Source organism: Ranitomeya variabilis, chromosome 4 (assembly GCF_051348905.1).
Source record: "Ranitomeya variabilis isolate aRanVar5 chromosome 4, aRanVar5.hap1, whole genome shotgun sequence".
NCBI classification, from domain to species: Eukaryota; Metazoa; Chordata; class Amphibia; order Anura; family Dendrobatidae; genus Ranitomeya; species Ranitomeya variabilis.
Genome location: NC_135235.1, coordinates 680,296,277 through 680,319,953, shown reverse-complemented (window position 1 = coordinate 680,319,953; position 23,677 = coordinate 680,296,277). Strand labels below are relative to the sequence as shown.

General features: G+C 45.2%; 2 protein-coding genes and 1 long non-coding RNA gene across 2 annotated transcripts in view; 1 reads left to right on the top strand and 2 right to left on the bottom strand.

Moving 5' to 3' along the window:
• The window catches only part of LOC143766334 (uncharacterized), a 617,908-nt gene that overhangs the window by 48,412 nt on the left and 545,819 nt on the right, over nucleotides 1-23,677 (bottom strand).
• Nucleotides 1-23,677, top strand: part of LOC143766330 (uncharacterized) — a 1,024,462-nt gene that overhangs the window by 605,991 nt on the left and 394,794 nt on the right. The gene's annotated exons all lie outside the window — the stretch shown is intronic.
• LOC143769298 (uncharacterized) lies at nucleotides 16,156-16,933 on the bottom strand. Its single transcript, XR_013214332.1, has 2 exons — nucleotides 16,788-16,933; nucleotides 16,156-16,699 (listed from the first exon to the last, which is right to left on the bottom strand). It is a non-coding gene; the product is annotated as an uncharacterized LOC143769298 (long non-coding RNA).

Here is a 23,677-nt window from a genome sequence, read left to right as displayed (position 1 = left end):
GCCCATTGTATCTTCACCCAACCCTTGTAGATGGTGAGCCCTCGCTGGCAGAATCCTCTCTCCTCCTCTACCATTGTGATTTGTATTGTACTGTACTTGTTTTTAATATGTATACGCCTCCTCACATGTAAAGCGCCATGGAATAAATGGCGCTACAATAATAAATAATAATAATCTCACCTGTACTTCTTGGTTGTTCAACGAACTGTGACCTCTGCTGCCAGTGTTTTCAGATGGGAATTTTTTTAATAGTTCTGCAACAAGGACCCTCTGGTACTGCCTCGGGAATAAGAGATAGAAAGTTCTCCTCACCAAGATAACGACTGATCATGCTCTCCTCCTCCTCCCTGTCCTCAGGCCATCCACGCTGAACAGATGGTATGACAGTTGTGAAAGTAGTACCATCTATAACCATGAAACTAGCTCCTGTTCCTCCTCCTCCTCATTGTCACCCAGTCCACTCTGGGATGAGATTAGGTTGGGCTGTGTGTAATCAGCCTGTATGGTGTCATGCTCACGCCATAAGTGGTGGGCGCGAGCGGGGGGGGGGGGGGGTGTCGCCCCACTAGACTACCCTGGAAGGGGCGTGACTGAGCAGCTACCTTGGTGTTCACTGGAGCCTCTAATGGTGAGGTCAGGCTTGTGCGGCATGTACAGTAGCTACCAGGTACCACTCCAGGGTGGTGTCTGGCTGTGGCTGCTGATCCCACTGGGGGATGAAACACAGGCAGGTAGGAGGGCACGGCTGAGACAATGGCAGGCAGGCGGGCTCCGCTGAGACACAGGCAGGCAAGGCTGAGACACTGGAAGGCGGGCGGGCGCGACGGACACTGGCAGGTGCGCATGGCTGAGACACTGGCAGGCGGGCACAGCTGAGACACTGGCAGGCAGGCACAGCTGAAACAGAAGAGACAGGAACTGAATCAGAAGGCACAGGAATACGGACAGGTGTGAGTGATATATTGGAACAGGTAGGGACCTGTTCAGACTGTAGGAACAGGGACTGATTCAGGGAGGACAGGAACACGGACTGGTATAGTGATATATGGGAATGGGTAGAGACCTGTTCAGACTGTAGAAGCAGGGACTGATTTAGGGAGTAAAAAAGGGGAGAAGCCAGCGCTGCTTAAGGTCAGAACGCAATACATAAAGTGCACATGCACATATTCATTTCTAACTGTATTTCAAAATGAGACATTTAGCAAACAATTGATCAATTCTTTGAGCCACCCCGCCACACCAAGGCATTCTCATGATGGGGCAGTCCTACTCTATAAGTTTTTTATATTCGCTGTGCCATTACAGCCTCCTAAATGTATTAAAAGCAAGACCACATTACATGCAAACTGTACCTGAAGCGTTTCTGAGTCACTCCCATGGCGCCAGAAAGGGCAAGCGCAGATAAAGCATGACCAGGTCCGGACATGGACATTTCAGTTACAACCTCCACGCTGCCTAACCAGCACCACAGATGAAGTGTGAGACAGGCTTGGACACAGGTGCACAATCAAACAGAGCCTAGGGCAGGGCAGGGCTGCTGTATGTGTGTACAGCAGCCTAGGTCTATCACAAAGAACACAGAAATAATGGCATACATAACCCAGCGCGCATGGCAACAGTGTTGGCCAATATCAAAATAAAAAGGGGGAGAAGCCAGTGCTGCTTATGGTCAGAACGCAATACATAAAGTGCACATGCACATATTGATTTCTAACTGTATTTCAAATGAGACAGTTTGCTATCTCGCACTTCATATTAATTTATATTTAGTGTCATCCGCCAACCCTAACAGCTGGCCTGTAGGTAATTATTTTTCACTGCAAACTGGTGTTAATAACTTCTCTAACACACTGCAACAACATTTAAATGGAGGCCAGAAATGGCAGAGTTTTGAGCGCACTTATATGTGATCCGTGTGACAGACAAACCACAGTTTTAAATAGATGGATTTTTAGCGCTGTAATATGGAAAGGATCTGGCTGTATTCTGCAGTGCCAACAAGCAAATGGAGCAGAAAAACGGTGTTTTCTGGGCTGCTTTTTAATAATCAGGATTAAGATCCCAAAAAATTATTCCTGGCCCCTCATACCTGGGGCTATGTCTAGAAATATCTGTAAAATCAGCTTCAGCAGACAGAACTCTTGCTATATGCACTGCAGTCTAACACATACACTGCCTGTCTGCCTAGCACTGATATCTATGCAGCTGGATTAGTCCTCAGAAGGACTGTTAGTTGAGATGGATATGTGTATAATATATTGTGATATACCTACACTAAGAAACAAGCAAATCTGTCCCTAGCTCAGCAGCACCTCTCCCTACACTACCTGATTCTGGAGTAGACTGTGACGAGAATGCCGGTGCCAGGTCTGATATAGACCTGATGACGCTGTGCCGCCAGCCAGTCATGTAATGCCACAACCAACATGGCTGCGGCATTACAGTGTGTAGCGCCAAACATGCAGGGAGGGGACCCGAGCTCCCGCCGAACAACCTCGGAAATACTTCTCGAACAGTGAGATGCTCAGGCGAGTACTGAGTAGTAGTAATTATAACATTTTATTGTCATATTGTCACAAAATAGTTAATAAATAACATTTCCCACATTTCTACTTTACATGAGCTCAAATTATGTATGAAACATTTTTTTTTAGGAAGCTATAAAGGTCAAAAGTTGACCAGCCATTTCTCATTTTAACAACAAAATTTGCAAAACTTTTTTTAGGCACCGTATTACATTTGAAGTAACTTTGAGGGGCCTATATGACAAAAAAATACCCAAAAATGACTCCATTCTAAAAACAGCACCCATCAAGGTACTCAAAACCACATTCAAGAAGTTTATTAACCCTTCAGGTGCTTCACAGGAATTTTTGCAATGTGGAAGGAAAAAAATACACATTTACTTTTCTTTCAGAAAAATGTTCCTATTTTTTTACTTTTGCAAGGGTAACAGGAGAAAATTAACCATACAATTTGTTGTGCAATTTCTCCTGAGTATGCTAATACCCTATATGTGGGGGAAATCTACTGTTTGAGCGCACGGCAGGGCTTGGACTTTTTAAATGCAAAATTTGCTGGAATAATTAGCGGATGCCATGTTGCATTTGGAGAGCCCCTGATGTGCCTAAACAGTGGAAACCTCCAACAAGTGACACCATTCTGGAAACTAGACCACTTTTGGAACTTATCTAGATGTGTATTGAACACCTTCATTCCCCAGGTGCTTCATAGAAGTTTATAACGTTAAGCTGTGAAAATAAAAAATCACATTTTACCCTCAAAAAGCTTTTTTAGCTGCAAATTTTGTATTTTCACAAGGGCAACAGGAGAAACTAGACTCTAAATTTTGTTGTGCAACTTCTGACTTTACCGATACCCCATATGTTTTCAAAAACTACTTTTGAGGCACAGTGTAAAGCTCAGAAGGGAAGAAACGCCTTATTACAGTGCAGATTTTGTTGCACTTTTTTGAGGGTGCCATGTTACATTGGCAGAGTCCCTGAGGTGCCAACACAGCAGAACCCCCCATAAGTGACCCCATTTTACAAACTAAACCTCTCAATGAATTCATTTAGGAGTGCAGTGATTATACTTATACCACAGATGTGTCACAGACTTTTATACCATTGAGCAATGAAGATAAAATAATTTACATTTTTTACACCCAAGATTGTATGTTAGCCGCAAGTTTTACATTTTCATACTCGGAAATGGGTAAAGTGGCACCAGAATTTGTCCCACAATTTCTACTGAACGTGGCAATACCCCATATATGGCTGTACAGTACTACTTAGCCATACGGAGAGACTCGGGAGGGACGGAATGCTATTTGCCTCCTGGAATGCAGATTTTCCTAGAATAGTTTGTGGATTCCATATAATGAGCCCCATGACGATTTTGACTCCATGGGTGTTTTCCAGAAATAAGCAGCAGTTGATGTTGCGGAGTGAAAATTGCAAACTGCTGTTGAACTGACCAGTACATTATGCCCAGTTCATTCTTCTGGAGACACGCACCTGTAAATTAGGTGGGCTTTCATTACTACAGAAATGCCAATCATGTGGGCACTAAATGTGGGCACCCGAGCTGCCGCCTCACCAACCACCCGAGCTGCCACCTCAATAACCACCCGAGTTGCCGCCTCACCACCACCAGAGCTGCCGCCTCACCAGTGCTGCAGCACCCCAACCTCCTGTCTCTTTCCCATTATCCCGAAGAATGTAAGTCCGCAAGGACAGGGTCCTCTCCCCTCCGTACCAGTCAATCATTGTAAATGTGTTTACTGTTAACTATATCTATAACCCTGTATGTAACCCCTTTTCTCATGTACAGAACCATGGAATTAATGGTGCTATATAAATAAATAACAATAATAATAATTTAGGCACACTGGGGCTCAGAAGGGAGGAAGGGGCATTTGGATTTGGGATTGGAGAATTTGCTGAATTTCTTTTTGGGGTTCGAGGAGCCATTTTGCTTTTCCAGATCCTTTACACTACCAGTAACATGGAAGCCTCCTATATTTCCGTTAACAGATGACAGACCTAAGTGGGCACTTGCTTTTTTGTGGATTGAGTTGAAGCTTGGGACATTTTACATAACATTTATGATCACATTTATCCAGCACTCTACGCTCAGCACTTAGATCGGGGTTTCCATCTAAGTCTCCGAGTGACGTGACAGATGAAACCCCCGATGGATCCATTCACTATAATGAGGTAGCATAGTTACTCTGGACTCCGTCTGGCCTCTGTTCAGCGGTGTCCTTCTTTTCAGAAGTGCACAAAACTACGGCCGACAGCACTTTTATGCAATCCTAAAAAGATGGACACCACTGGATCACAGGTCCTATGACATCCACAGTGCCTCCTTTGGGAGACAGAATAAACAAAAACCAGCAAATCAGAAATTGCTTTTTTTTATATACCGTTCCACGTGTGGTAAAATTGGTAAGGCAGCTTTAGTCTTCGGGTCAGTACGATTACAGCGGTACCCAATTTATATCTTTTTTTATGTTTTGGCGCTTTTCCACAATAAAACCAATTTTATAGAAAAAATAATTATTTTTGCACCGCTTTATTCTGAGAGCTATAACTTTTATTTTTCACTGATGGAGCTTTATGATGGCTTGTTTTTTTTGCGGGAGAAGACATTTTGTGAGACACATTGCAGGACAAGATGACTTTTTGTTTGGTGGTATGATGATAAAGCATTGTTTTTTGCCTCGATTTTTATTTATTATATTATGGTGTTCACTGAAAGGGTTATCTAGTGGGATAGTTTTGTAGAGCAGGTCGTTACAGACACAGTGATACCAAATATGTGTATTTTTATTGTTTATTTTTTTATTTACATAAATAAATGTATTTATTGGAAAAAAAAAATTGTTCTTTATTTGGGAATTTTTTAAAAAGATATTTTAATATTTTTTTTATTTACTTTTTTTTACATTGTGCCAGCATGGGACAGTACTGTATAGTGTCAGATCTCTGATCTGATGCTCTGCAAAGCATCTGCAAAGCATTTGCACTGCAGGACATCAGACCAGCATCTGACAGGCAGGGAAGGAGGCTTCTCAGGGCCTGCTCTCTGCAGGCACTGTAAAACCATCTTCCCTGTAGAACCCCGCGGCCATCTTGCAGCCGGGGGTCTCCATGGAGACCATCAGGACAACGCAATTGCACCGTGTTGTCCTGATGGAAATCAGCAGAGAACCCATTCCCTGCGCGATGCTCCTATATATTGCTGCCACTGCTGACAGCAGCATCAGAGGGGTTAAATTCCCACAATCTCACAGAGCTGACACCCGCAACCAATCGCCATGGCGCTCAGTGTGAGGCCGTGCGATCGTGCCACCGTACAGGTACTGCTGTTTGCGGGAACGCAGCTTCCGCAGAGCAGTACATGTACCACGCATGTCTGGAAGGGGTTAAATAAACATTTTTAAGGAAAATCTCCATATCCGGCAGTCTTCATCAGCAGGGCAGGTATAGACACATTATACCTGGATCAACTATTCTGCTCGGTCCTTGGACCCTTGTCCTGCAGCAGCTGATTATGCGTTGAACATGTTGCAAAGGTGCAACTTCATCAGGTGAGCGTAATACTCCCCTATTTCCATTATATCTTGTTATTGGTTAAGACCCTATTTTGCTCTTCTTTGCTCCCCAGTATCTCGACTACAAGAAGTCTCTGTAACGCTTTCAGGTTACTTGGTTAAAACCAATCAAGGACTGCTTGGACCTTAACGTGATCCATCTGAAACCACAATGCAGAAGTCAAATGCCCTGAGAACTGGACCTGCTGTACCATAAATTGAGATTTCTCCAGTTTAGAAAATAAATAGTTGTCACATAGAACCTTGAGAATCTGTCTGACATACTCACGATACTCCTCCAGAATACGTGAGTAAGGCCGGAGTCACACTAGAGAGAAATACAGACGAGTGCTATGCAAGAAAAAATCTCCCCTCTAGCACTCTGGCACCACTCCACTCCAATCCATCCTACACTCTGCTGCCCGACTAATCTGTCTCCCCACTATTCCCCAGCCTCTCCCCTATGCTAAGCCCTTCACTGGCTTCCTATCACCCAGAGACTCCAGTTCAAAACCCTTACAATGACATACAAAGCCATCCACAATCTGTCTCCTCCATACATCTGTGACATGGTCTCCCGGTACTTACCTACACGCAACCTCCGATCCTCTCAAGATCTCCTTCTCTACTCCCCTCTCATCTCTTCTTCCCACAACCGCATCCAAGATTTCTCCCGTGCTTCCCCCATACTCTGGAACTCTCTACCACAAAACTTCAGACTCTCGCCTACCATAGAAACCTTCAAAAAGAACCTGAAGGCTCACCTCTTCCGACAAGCCTAGAGCCTGCAGTGATCCTCAACCTACTGAACCGCCGCATAACCAGCTCTACCCTCTCCTAGTGTATCCTCACCCATCCCCTGCAGACTGTGAGCCCTCGCGGGCAGGGCCCTCCCTCCTTATGTACCTGTGTGCCTTGTTTTTTGCTCATGTTTAATTGTATTTGTCTATATTTGCCCCCTTTTCACATGTAAAGCGCCATGGAATAAATGGCGCTATAAAAATGTATAATAATAATAATAATAATGGGTGTGAGAAACAACAGACACAACACGGACCATGATTGTGACTTGCAAGAAATACGCAAGCATTTTCCACGTGACAGGAAATTGAATCAGGCATTATCAGGAAACTTTAGCATGCAAATTTCCCTGGCAACCTCTAGAAAAATCCAGGAGCACACCTCCACGGAGTCCATCAGCATGGCCAAACATATTAACGTGGAGATGCTCATAGTTCTGGTGCAGGAGAGACCAGAACTATGGGATCAACAGGACGCACACTATGCAGACCGGGCATGTAAGCAGGCAGCATGGAGGAGAATCTGCATCCAAATGTTCTCCGACTTTGAGGAAAGACCTTGTGAGGCCCAGCAACAAATTAGTAAGTACAATCGTTAAAAAGTACTATTAATAAAAGTAACATATGTGTTACCAAATGAACATAACATCATCATACAGTACAGACCAAAAGTTTGGACACACCTTCTCATTTAAAGATTTTTCTGTATTTTCATGACTATGAAAATTGTACATTCACACTGAAGGCATCAAAACTATGAATTAACACATGTGGAATTATATACTTAACAAAAAAGTGTGAAACAACTGAAAATATGTCTTATATTCTAGATTCTTCAAAGTAGCCACCTTTTGCTTTGATGTCTGCTTTAATAATAATAATCTTTATTTATATGGCACCAACATATTCCGCAGCGCTTTACAGTTTAATAGTTTCAAACACAACAATCACAAGTAACAACGTTAACAATGCAATAATTAAAGCAAAATAAGACGACCCTGCTCGTGAGAGCTTACAATCTACAATGAGGTGGGGGAGATACAAAGTACAGGTGTGTATTTACAATGAAGTATTTACAATGATGGTCAAGCCATCTTCAGGGGGTGGGGGATAGATGGAGATAGTGAATGGGCTACACACACACACACAAACATAAAATGACTTTGATTAGTGAACGTGGTAGGCCACTCTGAACAAATGTGTTTTGAGCGAGCGCCTAAAACTATGCAAGTTGTGGATGGTCCTAATATCTTGTGGTAGAGCATTCCAGAGGATTGGCGCAGCACGGGAGAAGTCTTGGAGTCGGGAGTGGGAGGTATGGATTAGTGTAGAGGTTAGTTGAAAGTCATTTGCAGAGCGCAGCGGCCAGGTAGGCCGATAGACCAAAATAAGGGAGGAGATGTAAGGGGGTGCCACACTGTGGAGAGCTTTGTGGGTGAGAACAAGTACTTTGAATTGTATCCTGTAATGAATGGACAGCAAGTGTAACGACTGGCGAAGAGCGGACACGTCCGAGTAACGATTAGCTAGATGGACAACCCTGGCTGCTGCATTAAGGATAGACTGGAGAGGGGAAAGTCGAGTAAGGGGGAGGCCAATTAATAGAGCATTGCAGTAGTCCAGGCGGAAGTGGATCAGGGCGACAGTGAGAGTTTTTGTTGTTTCCATGGTGAGAAAAGGGCAGATTCTAGAGATGTTCTTTAGGTGTAAGCGGCACGAGCAGGCAAGAGATTGTATATGGGAGGTGAAGGAGAGATCGGAGTCAAACATAACACCCAGACAGCGCGACTGCTGCGGGGGTGTTATTATGGTGCCACCCACGGAGAGGGAAATGTCAGATTTAAGGAGGTTAGTAGATAGCGGGAGCAGAAGAAGTTCAGTTTTGGAGAGGTTGAGTTTCAGATAGAAAGCGGACATGATGTTGGAGACTGCAGACAAACAGTCAGTGGCGTTCTGTAGTACAGCGGGGGTAAGGTCAGGGGATGATGTGTATAGTTGTGTGTCATCAGCATAAAGATGGTACTGAAAACCAAATCTGCTGATTGTCTGTCCAATTAGGGCTGTATAGAGGGAGAAGAGAAGGACTGAGCCCTGAGGTACCCCAACAGTGAGAGGATGAGAAGATGAAGTAGAGCCAGAGAACAGAACACTGAAGGAGCATTCAGAAAGATAGGAGGAGAACCAGGAGCAGAGGTGTATCTAGCCTTTCCAGCACCCGGGGCAAAGGATCAGTTTGGCACCCCCCCTCCCCCAAACCCTCCCCCATTTGAACCTTAACTCTATTGAAACTGTATGACCAAGACAAGGTACATTCCTGAATCTCCATAATGTTAAAATAGATACCAATAAAAGTAAAATTAATTGAGACATCAGTAGGTTGTGTTTTTGAATATCCATATTGAATCAGGAGCCCCATATAATCCTGCATAAAGGTTAATAATGGCCCCATAAAATGCTCCATAGAGACATTTGCCCCATATAGTTCTGCACAAACGTTATGGCCCCATAAGATGCTCTATACAGACACTTACCCCATATAGTACTGCACAAACGTTATGGCCCCATAAGATGCTCCATACAGACACTTGCCCCATATAATGCTGCACAAACGTTATGGCCCCATAAGATGCTCTATACAGACACTTGCCCCGTTATAGTGCTGCACAAACATTATGGCCCCATAAGATGCTCTATACAGACACTTGCCCCGTTATAGTGCTGCACAAATGTTATGGCCCCATAGATGCTCCATACAGACACTTGCCCCGTTATAGTGCTGCACAAAGGTTATGGCCCCCATATAGTGCTGCACAAAGGTTATGGCCCCCATATAGTGCTGCACAAACGTTATGGCCCCATATAGTGCAGTGCAAACGTTATGGCCCCATATAGTGCTGCACAAACGTTATGGCCCCATATAGTGCTGCACAAACATTATGGCCCCATATAGCGCTGCACAAACGTTATGGCCCCCATATAGTGCTGCACAAACGTTATGGCCCCCATGTAGTGCTGCACAAACGTTATGGCCCCATATAGTGCTGCACAAACGTTATGGCCCCATAAGATGCCGCATACAGTCTTATTTGCCCCATTTGCTGTTACTGCGATAAAAAAATAAATCACATACTCCCCTCTCGTCGCTCAGGCCCATGGCACTTTCAATATTCACCGCTCATCGTTCCGGCGCCGCTCCATCTTCCGCCTCCTCTGCAGTGACGTTCAGGCAGAAGGCGCGCACTAACTACGTCATGGCGCCCTCCTCAGTTTCACTGCAGAAGACGGAGCGGCGGCTGGAACGAGGAGCACGTGTATATATCGCGCAGCGCTCCCCTCCCTGTTATACTCACCTACTCCTGGCGCTGTGCAGTCCCTGCTTCCCTGGCGCTGCTGCTTCTTCCTGTACTGAGGGGTCACCGTTATAGCTCATTACAGTAATTAATATGCGGCTCCACCCCTATGGGAGGTGGAGCCGCATATTAATTACTGTAATGAGCGGTACCATGTGACCGCTCAGTACAAGAAGAAGCCGGGGCGCCGGGAAGCCAGGGACCTGCAGGGACCGTGCCAGGAGTAGGTGAGTATAATTAGACAGCCCCCGCTCCCTGGCCCTGCCAACCCCCTCCTTGGACCGCCGCATCATCAGGCGGCCCGCTGGCGCCCCCCTGTTGGCTGCGCCCGGGGCACATGCCCCGGCTGCCCCCCCATGGATACGCCACTGACCAGGAGAGAGCAGTGTCCTTAATGCTTAGTGACTGGAGCCTAGAGAGTAGAAGAGGGTGGTCAACAGTGTCAAAAGCTGCAGAGAGGTCGAGAAGAATGAGCAGAGAGTGGTCACCGTTACATTTTGCTGTCAGAAGGTCATTGATCACCTTGATGAGTGCAGTTTCTGTCGAATGTAGGGGGCGGAAACCAGACTGTGAAGGGTCTAGGAGGGAGTGAGTGGAGAGGTAACGGGTAAGGCGGGAGTAGACCAGGCGCTCCAAGAGTTTAGAGATGAAGGGGAGATTGGAGACCGGTCTGTAGTTATTTGTGCAGGATGGGTCAAGGGTGGGTTTCTTTAGTAATGGAGTAATGATAGAATGTTTGAAGGAGGAGGGGAAAATGCCAGGGGAGAGGGAGAGATTAAAGATTGTAGTTAGGTGAGTTGTGACGACTGGAGAGAGAGACTTGAGGAGGTGTGAGGGAATGGGGTCGGTGGTGCATGTAGTCGGATGAGAAGAGAGGAGCTTGGAGACTTCTTCTGTGATGGGATCGAATGTGGAGAGTGAGCCAGGGGAGATGCAGGGACGGATGACTTGGTGTCTGGGAGCGGCTTTCCTGACGGATATTATCTATTTTCTCTATAAAGTGGGAGGCCAGGTCATCAGCACAAATGTCTGTGATAGGGTCTTGTGCTTTTGGCCTGAGGAGGGAGTGAAAGGTGTCAAAAAGTTTCTTGGGGTTGTTGGATAGTGAGGAGATCAGAGTGGTGAAGTAGGTCTGTTCGGCAAGCTAAAGGGAAGAGATATAGGTCCTTAACATAAATCTGAAGTGTATGAAGCCTTCTGGTGTGCGTGTTTTCCTCCATAAGCGTTCAGCACACCTAGAGCATCACTGGAGAAATTGGGTTTGCGATGTGAGCCAGGACTGTTTCACTCTGTGTTTGGAGGTTCTGAGGGAGAGGGGAGCAACTTGGTCAATGGTGCATCTAAGAGTGTCATTGAAGTGATGTACAGCCAGATCAGGACAGGAAAAAGAAGAGATTGGGGACAATGATGAGTGTAGGGAGTCTGAAAGTGCGTGAGGATTAATAGTGTGGTAGGTAGGAGAGTGCTGGGGTGGGTGAGGAATTATGAGTGTGAAAGATAGAATGTTGTGGTCAGAGAGGGGATGCGGTGAGTTATCTAGGTAGGAGATTGAATAGAGCTGGACAAAGACCAGGTCCAGGGTGTTACCGTCTTTGTGTGTTTATATTCTAGGTTCTTCAAAGTAGCCACCTTTTGCTTTGATGACTGCTTTGCACACTTTTGGCATTCTCTTGATGAGCTTCAATAGGTAGTCACCGGGAATGGTCTTCCAACAATCTTGAAGGAGTTCCCAGAGATGCTTAGCACTTGTTGGCCCTTTTGCCTTCACTCTGCAGTCCAGCTCACCCCAAACCATCTCGATTGGGTTCAGGTCTGGTGACTGTGGAGGCCAGGTCATCTGGTGTAGCACTCCATCACTCTCCCTCTTGGTCAAATAGCCCTTACACAGCCTGGAGGTGTGTTTGGGTCATTGTCCTGTTGAAAAATAAATGATCGTCCAACTAAACGCAAACCGGATGGCATAGCATGCCGATGCAAGATGCTGTGGTAGCCATGCTGGTTCAGTATCCCTTCAATTTTGAATAAATCCCCAACAGTGTCACCAGCAAAGCACCCCCACACCATCACACCTCCTCCTCCATGCTTCACGGTGGGAACCAAGCATGTAGAGTCCATCCGTTCACCTTTTCTGCATCGCACAAAGACACGGTGGTTGGAACCAAAGATCTCAAATTTGGACTCATCAGACCAAAGCACAGATTTCCACTGGTCTAATGTCCATTCCTTGTGTTCTTTAGCCCAAACAAGTCTCTTCTGCTTGATGCCTGTAGCAGTAGTTTCCTAGCAGCTATTTTACCATGAAGGCCTGCTGCACAAAGTTTCCTTTTGTTGTAGAGATGTGTCTCCTGCTAGAACTTATCCTCAAAAGCAGAGGTGACTCTTGGTCTTCCTTTCCTGGGGCGGTCTGTTGTGAATTTGGATTCTGGGCTCCCCCGGTGGCCGCTTGTGGAATTGGACTTGTCATCCTCTTTCCTGTTTCACCTGCTTCCATCAGTAGTGGGTGTCGCTATTTAAGCTCATTTCTCTGGTGGTTTCTTGCCGGTCAACAATGTTATCTGATGCCTCTCAGTGCTTGTTCCTGCTTCTGACAACTACTAGATAAGTTGGACTTTTGTCCATGTTTTGTTTTGCCTATTTGTTCCAGTTCACAGCTGAAGTTTTGTTACTGTGTCTGGAAAGCTCTCGTTGATCAGGGATTGCTACTCTGGCGTTATGAGTTAATGCCAGAGTTTAAGGTAATCTCTGGATGGTGTTTTGTTAGTGTTTTTCTGCTGACCATGAAAGTATACTATCTGTCTTCTGCTATCTAGTAAGCGGACCTCAAATTTGCTAAGACTATTTTCCTGCTGCGTTTGTTGTTTCATCTGAACTCACCGTCATTATATGTGGGGGGCTACTGTCTTCTTTGGAATATTTCTCTAGAGGTGAGCCAGGTCTTATATTTCCCTCTGCTAGCTATTTAGGTCTTAGGCCAGAGCTGGGCATCTAGCAATAAATAGGAAATGCTACCTGGCTATTTCTAGTTGCGCGGCAGGCTTAGTTCATGGTCAGTATAGTTCCATCTTCCGAGAGCTTGTCCCTCTATAGGCTTGCTATGATCTCTGCCTGCAGAGATCATGACAGTAAACAAAACATGGACAAAAGTCCAACTTATCTAGTAGTTGTCAGAAGCAGGAACAAGCACTGAGAGGCATCAGATAACATTGTTGACCGGCAAGAAACCACCAGAGAAATGAGCTTAAATAGCGACACCCACTACTGATGGAAGCAGGTGAAACAGGAAAGAGGATGACAAGTCCAATTCCACAAGCGGCCACCGGGGGAGCCCAGAATCCAAATTCACAACAGCGGTCTTCATGTGAGCCAGTTTATTTGTAGCTCTTGATGGTTTTTGCCACTGCACTAGGGGACACTTTCAAAGTTTTCACAATTTTTCGGACTGACTGACCTTCATTTCTTAAACTAATGATGGTCACTTGTTTTTCTTTACTTAGCTGCTTTTTTCTTGCCATAATACAAATTCTAACAGTCTATTCAGTAGGACTATCAGCTGTGTATCCACCAAACTTCTGCACAACACAACTGATGGTCCCAACCCCATTTATAAGGCAAGAAATCCCATTTATTAAACCTGACAGGGCACACCTGTGAAGTGAAAACCATTTCCGGTGACTACCTCTTGGAGCTCATCAAGAGAATGCCAAGAGTGCGCAAAGCAGTCATCAAAGCAAAAGGTGGCTACTTTGAAGAACCTAGAATATAAGACATATTTTCAGCTGTTTTACACTTTTTTGTTATGTATATAATTCCACATGTGTTAATTCATAATATTGATGCCTTCAGTGTGAATGTACAATTTTCATAGTCATGAAAATACAGAAAAATCTTTAAATGAGGTGTGTCCAAACTTTTGGCCTGTACTGTATATATATATATATATATATATATATATATATATATATATATATATATATATATATATATAGACAAAAAAAGAACACAGCAGCACATGTACATGAATCTAGGCAATGTGAAAACACAGAAAAACATTAAAAACATTCAGTTTATATTAAACTCAAAATTTTCCAAAATTTTTTTTTGGCTTATAGTAATAGATGAAAAGTGAAGATTCTTAGTGCACAAATTGGCCAATTCATGTATGCCCATCAACCATTGCAAGGTGACCTCCCTCTGATGGGTCCCTGCTCTACAATATAAGCCACTTCTGGGCCACCAGCCTACAATTTTGGACAAACATGTCACTACCGGGCTAAGCCTAAAATTTGTGGGAAGGTAGAGCTGATAATGGCACCTGCAAGGCCAATGGGAGAAGTGCAAGATTAGACAGGAGGCAGCCAGGATCCAGTAACTCCCAAGCACCGAGAAATAAATTGGCATTTGAGGGGGCACATGAGGCCCCCATCGCTGTGCCCTCTATCTGGAGGTAGGAATGATTGTTGAAAATAAACACATTATGTGTTAATTAAAATTCAAGCAAAACCATGATCAGTTCTACCAAGGGGCCATCCAAGGAACTTGAATTTAAGAAAAAAATGAACAGAATTCAAACCATCATGGTGACGAATAGATGTATACAGGGACTCCAGGTCAGCAGTCACAATGACCGTGTTCTCATCCAAATACAATTGGTCCAACCTTTGTAACGCTGACGTGGTGTCCCTAATGTACAAAGATAAATACAGGTTTATAATTGTAGATATTGGGGCCTATAGAAGAACTGGAGACTCCAGAGTCTTCAATTCTTCCATTATGGGTTGGCGGCTGCGCAATAATTATTTTGACCTCCCACCCCCACGTCAGCTACCAGGGTCCACTATGGAAGCGGTGCCTTAGGTGATGGTTTCAGATGAGGCCTTTCAATTAACATGCCACATCATGAGGCCCTATCCATGTAGAGGCCTGGGCCACCGAAGCAGAATATTTAATTTCCGCCTATCCCACGCACGACGACTGGTGGAGTGTGCCTTTGGCATTCTTTGTGCAAAATGGCGGGTCTTGCAGTCAGCCATACAACTTAGTTAAGGAAATGTGAATGAGGTTATTAAAGCCTGTATGATGCTTCACAACTTCACCAGAATCCATGACTGTTCATCATATGATGGTGATGAAGTTGCGGATGTAAATAATGGCAGGGCTAATACACATATAATTCATCCACGTCGTCAGCAATCTGGACTTAAAGTGCAGGATGTGTTTACAAATTATTTTGTTTCACCAGAGGGATCTACTCCATGGCAAGACAGTGCTGTTTCTATGTTGTGATTTTTGAGTTTTGGGGTTAAAAAATAAAGAATGTTAATGTTTGAAGTGTGTGTGTGTTGTGTTTGCGTAATAATGTATGAAATATGTAAATCAACACATCATCTATCTCTTCACAACATCACAAAAGACTCATATTGATATAAATTTTTTAATCAAAATAATTTTTGTACTTTACCAAAATTTGGCATATGGAATATTCGGCCTATAAAACTTGGCCTATATTACATTTTTATTAAAAAAATATATATATATATATGGTCCAATAACATTTTAACCCACAAGTTATGGTAGGTTGGGGGTGGTGATGGCGGGAGGGCAGCTTGTGAAGTTTGCCATGTGTGTGGAGCAACCTCAATTTCACCCTGTGGGATGGGAGATGCTGAGCCAGGATTATGTACCATGGAAGGATCCTGTTATGGAGGATAGTAGTGGGTAGTTAGGTAGTGAAGTTGGTACTCCTGGGTAGTGGTGTGGCAAATTGGTTCATACCCCCAATATGGCCATGTTGACCATACCCATGTTGGGACCAGCCTCCAACAGTGGGTCTGCTCAAGTGGCCTTATTGGGCTGGTGCAGTATGGTGATAAAATTGGACCTGTGTTGGCCGCTGTTGTGTTGGGGGGTGCTGTGGCTGAGGTGTAGGCATCTGGGGGGGAGGTGGCTCAGCAACTGATTGAGCCTGCACTTTTGGTTGTCCCGGCAGTTGCAGTTGGTTACTGCTAGACAATTGTCACCTTTCTTAAAAAGCAAATACCAGGTTTGGGTTATTTGGTGGTGTGCAGGCATCAACCAGGATCTGAATTGTCCCTCTGGCCCACAGCCTCACCTCACGGGAAACTTGACGAAGGTACCGTGCCAGACTGCAGGCGTAAGCTTCCTCTCCAACATCATTTACAGTTCTTGCCAAATAGTCCAACACCACACTGTCCACTTGCCTCCTGGTGCCTGTGGTTCGAAGCTCTCTCCTGCGCGAGCCACGGCGTGGGATGATGGCAGCCTGGGGTGAGGTATCCAGAGGTGGTGCAGAAGCCGCTGCTGTTGATGGTGGTTGGGTGCAGCTTGAAGGTGCAGAATATGGGACAGCCACTTCTTCACCTTCCCCCACTGGATCAATATTGACCTCGGAGTCCTAAGCTGTCTCCCTCTCCGTAAGGTTTGACTCAGTTCTGTTTTAAAGCGCAAAGTAGATTAAAAAACATATTAAGATTTGTCCGTAACAGCATGTGTAAAATGTGGTGTCTTGCATGCACTTACAGTCTCAGATCCATAAAGGGAGCCAGAAAATGTATCCCATCAAAGTATATGTACTTTCTTTTCTTTGGAGCTGCATCCCCACTCCTGGCCTACTGCTGTCGCTCCTGCCGGTACTGGTCCCTGCAGCTGCGCCACCGTCTTGTGACATCAGTGACTGCAAAGTAACACAAAAACAAGTTTGAACATTCAATCACTGTGTTTGTATGGCAAAATGTAGTCTTCATTGTAATGTAGCCTGCTACTTGGCTAGTGTAAAGTGTGAAATAGGCCACATATTATACAAAAAACATCACATACTGTACATTATATAGGTGATGCTGTGACTGCTATATATACATTATACAGGTGATACTGTGACTGCTGAATATTCATTATATAGCTGATACTGCGGCTATACACAGTAGTCTATATACATTATATAGCAAAGAAAATCGCCCAGTATTAGGTTTAAAAACCACTTTATCTCAGATGATTCCCCCACAGACCTTTTCTGTCAGTCACAGGGCGGTGACTTTATCTTGTCAGTTACGGATCATTCAGGGAACTTATGATGTTCTGCACGTCCCAAGCGTTACATTTGATTGCAGTGACTGGCCCGAAGTCAAGGAAACAACAAATCAATTCCCGTACGAGTGCACTGCCCATCAGCCCCCCGCACACTGACTCCGGGTGTACAGCCCCAGCTGCATGACAGATGCACGTGTGTGCCGGAGCAGTGACTTCTTGACGTGTAAGCTCGCACTCTATGTGCGTCACCGTGTCCAACCCACTCTGCACTCTGGTACAAAGCTCTGCACACACGGCTCCGCACAGATAGGGATCTCCTCTGCACACACTCGGCTCCATACAATCATGACTCTGCTCTGCATACAGAAAATGCTCCATTCCGTACACTTCGTACACACACGGCTCCGCTCCTTACTCCTTGTACACACGCGGCTCCGCTCCATACACTCAGTACACACACGGCTCCGCTTCGTACACCTCATACACGCCCAGCTCCGCAAACACAGCTCTGTACATCTCGTACACACACGGCTCCGCTCCGTACACCTCGTACACACACGGCTCTGCTCTGTGCACCTCGTACACACACGGCTCTGCTCTGTGCACCTCGTACACACACGGCTCCGCTCCGTACACCTCGTACACACACGGCTCCGCTCCGTACACCTCGTACACACACGGCTCTGCTCCGTACACCTCGTACACACACGGCTCTGCTCCGTGCACCTCGTACACACACGGCTCTGCTCTGTGCACCTCGTACACACACGGCTCTGTTCTGTGCACCTCGTACACACACGGCTCTGCTCTGTGCACCTCGTACACACACGGCTCTGCTCCGTACACCTCGTACACACACGGCTCCGCTCCGTACACCTCGTACACACACGGCTCCGCTCCGTACACCTCGTACACACACAGCTCTGCTCCGTACACCTCGTACACACACGGCTCTGCTCCGTGCACCTCGTACACACACGGCTCTGCTCTGTGCACCTCGTACACACACGGCTCTGCTCTGTGCACCTTCGTACACACACGGCTCCGCTCCGTACACCTCGTATACACACGGCTCCGCTCCGTACACCTCGTACACACACAGCTCTGCTACATCCACACTGTAAACCCCTCCTGACCCCACACATAAACTTCCCCTCATCCAGCACCATGACAACCAGCACAGCAGAGTCCTGCATACACTGAGGCCCCTGATCATGTGACCCCTGACTCCTCCCCTCCTGTGACCTCATCACAGGTCCTGTGCGCACGCCGCACAGAAAAGCCATATAGGCATATATGTGGAATGCGTGTGGTGGAGGTAGGTGCTGGAGATTCCCTATTGGGGGGGGGGGGGGACATTAACCCCTTCAGTGCTGAGTCTCTTTTGGTGTTTTTGTTGCCACTTTATAAGAATAATGGTGTTATGTTCTGTTTCCTGTAATAGATACATACGACCCAACTATGGGAGACAGGAAGTGAGGAAACAGATTGTTCTCCTAGTACAGGGCCCCTTTCTTGGCTCCACACAGTGTAATGTTCCCATTATGCCCCTTATGGAGTATATATCATGTTCCCACACAGTATAATGTTCCCACAGTACCGCCTGTGGAATAAGTTGGAATAAGTCCTGAGGTTTTATAGTTGGAACTTTTTTTCATTTTCACAGGAAATACTTCCACCTGCTCAGGGGTACTGCGATGGGGAGCCCCTGTGCCCCCACGTATGCTAACCTATTCCTGGGCTGGTGGGAGGAAACCACAATATTCATGGATGATCAGAAGTGGTGGAATCCATATATTGGGCTATGGTATAGATTAGTGATGTGCGAGCACTAGAATACTCAGGTGCTTGTTGTCCGGTTGAGCAAATTGGAATGCTCAGGTGCTCGACCCGAGCAACGAGCCCAATGTAAGTCTTGGAAAACCGAGCATTTTTCCTGCCGCCCCCCCCCCCCCGGGGGGTCTTTAGCCCCTTCATGACCCAGCCTATTTTGGCCTTAATGACCTTGCAGTTTTTTGCAATTCTGACCAGTGTCCCTTTATGAGGTAATAACTCAGGAACGCTTCAACGGATCCTAGCGGTTCTGAGATTGTTTTTTCGTGACATATTGGGCTTCATGTTAGTGGTAAATTTAGGTCGATAATTTTTGCGTTTATTTGTGAAAAAAATGGAAATTTGGCAAAAATTTTGAAAATTTTGCAATTTTCACATTTTGAATTTTTATTCTGTTAAACCAGAGAGTTATGTGACACAAAATAGTTAATAAATAACATTTCCCACATGTCTACTTTACATCAGCACAACTTTGGAAACAACATTTTTTTTTGCTAGGAAGTTATAAGGGTTAAAATTTGACCAACGATTTCTCATTTTTACAACAAAATTTACAAAACCATTTTTTTTAGGGACCACCTCACATTTGAAGTCACTTTGAGGGTTCTATATGGCTGAAAATACCCAAAAGTGACACCATTCTAAAAACTGCACCCCTCAAGGTACTCAAAACCACATTCAAGTAGTTTATTAACCCTTCAGGTGTTTCACAGCAGCAGAAGCAACATGGAAGGAAAAAATGAACATTTGACTTTTTAGTCACAAAAATGATCTTTTAGCAACATTTTTTTTATTTTCCCAAGGGTAAAAGGAGAAACTGGAACCCAAAAGTTGTTGGCCAATTTGTCCTGAGTACGCTGAATCCTCATATGTGGGGGGGAACCACTGTTTGGGGGCACGGCAGGGCTCGGAAGGGAAGGAGCGCCATTTCACTTTTTGAATGGAAAATTAGCTCCAATCTTTAGCGGACACCATGTCGCGTTTGGAGAGCCCCTGTGTGCCTAAACATTGGAGCTCCCCCACATGTGACCCCATTTTGGAAACTAGACTACCCAAGGAACTTATCTAGATGCATATTGAGCACTTTGAACCCCAAGGTGCTTCACAAATTGATCCATAAGTATGAAAAAGTACTTTTTTTTCACATAAATTTTATTTTAGCCTCAATTTTTTTCATTTTTACATGGGCATCAGGATAAAATGGATGCTAAAATTTGTTGGGCAACTTCTCCTGAGTACACCGATACCTCACCTGTGGGGGTAAACCACTGTTTGGGCGCACGGCAAGGCTTGGAAGGGAAGGAGCGCCATTTCACTTTTTGAATGGAAAATTAGCTCCAATCTTTAGCGGACACCATGTCGCGTTTGGAGAGCCCCTGTGTGCCTAAACATTGGAGCTCCCCCACATGTGACCCCATTTTGGAAACTAGACTACCCAAGGAACTTATCTAGATGCATATTGAGCACTTTGAACCCCAAGGTGCTTCACAAATTGATCCATAAGTATGAAAAAGTACTTTTTTTTCACATAAATTTTATTTTAGCCTCAATTTTTTTCATTTTTACATGGGCATCAGGATAAAATGGATGCTAAAATTTGTTGGGCAACTTCTCCTGAGTACACCGATACCTCACCTGTGGGGGTAAACCACTGTTTGGGCGCACGGCAAGGCTTGGAAGGGAAAGAGCGCCATTTCACTTTTTGAATGGAAAATTAGCTCCAATCTTTAGCGGACACCATGTCGCGTTTGGAGAGCCCCTGTGTGCCTAAACATTGGAGCTCCCCCACATGTGACCCCATTTTGGAAACTAGACCACCCAAGGAACTTATCTAGATGCATATTGAGCACTTTGAACCCCAAGGTGCTTCAAAAATTGATCCATAAGTATGAAAAAGTACTTTTTTTTCACACAAATTTTATTTTAGCCTCAATTTTTTTCATTTTTACATGGGCACCAGGATAAAATGGATGCTAAAATTTGTTGGGCAACTTCTCCTGAGTACACTGATACCTCACATGTGGGGGTAAACCACTGTTTGGGCGCACGGCAAGGCTTGGAAGGGAAGGAGTGCCATTTCACTTTTTGAATGGAAAATTAGCTCCAATCTTTAGCGGACACCATGTCGCGTTTGGAGAGCCCCTGTGTGCCTAAACATTGGAGCTCCCCCACGTGTGACCCCATTTTGGAAACTAGACTACCCAAGGAACTTATCAAGATGCATATTGAGCACTTTGAACCCCAAGGTGCTTCACAAATTGATCCATAAGTATGAAAAAGTACTTTTTTTTCACATAAATTTTATTTTAGCCTCAATTTTTTTCATTTTTACATGGGCATCAGGATAAAATGGATGCTAAAATTTGTTGGGCAACTTCTCCTGAGTACACCGATACCTCACCTGTGGGGGTAAACCACTGTTTGGGCGCACGGCAAGGCTTGGAAGGGAAGGAGCGCCATTTCACTTTTTGAATGGAAAATTAGCTCCAATCTTTAGCGGACACCATGTCGCGTTTGGAGAGCCCCTGTGTGCCTAAACATTGGAGCTCCCCCACATGTGACCCCATTTTGGAAACTAGACTACCCAAGGAACTTATCTAGATGCATATTGAGCACTTTGAACCCCAAGGTGCTTCACAAATTGATCCATAAGTATGAAAAAGTACTTTTTTTTCACATAAATTTTATTTTAGCCTCAATTTTTTTCATTTTTACATGGGCATCAGGATAAAATGGATGCTAAAATTTGTTGGGCAACTTCTCCTGAGTACACCGATACCTCACCTGTGGGGGTAAACCACTGTTTGGGCGCACGGCAAGGCTTGGAAGGGAAGGAGCGCCATTTCACTTTTTGAATGGAAAATTAGCTCCAATCTTTAGCGGACACCATGTCGCGTTTGGAGAGCCCCTGTGTGCCTAAACATTGGAGCTCCCCCACATGTGACCCCATTTTGGAAACTAGACCACCCAAGGAACTTATCTAGATGCATATTGAGCACTTTGAACCCCAAGGTGCTTCAAAAATTGATCCATAAGTATGAAAAAGTACTTTTTTTTCACACAAATTTTATTTTAGCCTCAATTTTTTTCATTTTTACATGGGCACCAGGATAAAATGGATGCTAAAATTTGTTGGGCAACTTCTCCTGAGTACACTGATACCTCACATGTGGGGGTAAACCACTGTTTGGGCGCACGGCAAGGCTTGGAAGGGAAGGAGCGCCATTTCACTTTTTGAATGGAAAATTAGCTCCAATCTTTAGCGGACACCATGTCGCGTTTGGAGAGCCCCTGTGTGCCTAAACATTGGAGCTCCCCCACGTGTGACCCCATTTTGGAAACTAGACTACCCAAGGAACTTATCTAGATGCATATTGAGCACTTTGAACCCCAAGGTGCTTCACAAATTGATCCATAAGTATGAAAAAGTACTTTTTTTTCACATAAATTTTATTTTAGCCTCAATTTTTTTCATTTTTACATGGGCATCAGGATAAAATGGATGCTAAAATTTGTTGGGCAACTTCTCCTGAGTGCACCGATACCTCACCTGTGGGGGTAAACCACTGTTTGGGCGCACGGCAAGGCTCGGAAGGGAAGGAGCGCCATTTCACTTTTTGAATGGAAAATTAGCTCCAATCATTAGCGGACACCATGTTGCGTGTGGAAGGTATGTAGTGTATGTGAAGTTGGTGTGTGTGGTGTAGTATTCACCACACACACCAACCTGACATACACTTTACCAATCTACACACCAACCTGACGTACACGCCATACACACCCACCTGACACACTTTGTCAGGTTGGTGTGTGGTGTAGTGTACGTCAGGTTGGTGTGTGTGGTGTAGTGTACACCATACACACACACCAACCTGACGTACACTATACCACACCACACACCAACCTGACGTACACTACACCAGACACACCAACCTGACGTACACTACACCACACACCCCAACCTGACGTAGTGTACGTCAGGTTGGTGTGTATGGCGTAGTGTACGTCAGGTTGGTGTGTGGTGTGGTATAGTGTACGTCAGGTTGGTGTGTGTGTATGGTGTACACTACACCACACACCAACCTGACGTACACTACACCAGACACACCAACCTGACGTACACTACACCACACACCCCAACCTGACGTAGTGTACGTCAGGTTGGTGTGTATGGCGTAGTGTACGTCAGGTTGGTGTGTGGTGTAGTGTACGTCAGGTTGTTGTGTGGTGTAGTGTACGTCATGTGTGGTGTAGTTTACACCCCACACACCAACCTCACGTACACGCCACACACACCAACCTGACACGCTACGTCAGGCTGGTGTGTGTGGTGTGGTGTACGTCAGGTTGGTGTCGCATAGTGTACGTCAGGTTGGTGTGTGTGTGGTGTATACTACACCACACACACCAACCTGACGTACACTACACCAAACATCAACCTGACATACACTATACCACACTCACCAACCTGACGTAGTGTGTCAGGTTGGTGTGTGTGGCGTAGTGTACGTCAGGTTGGTGTGTGGTGTGGTATAGTGTACGTCAGGTTG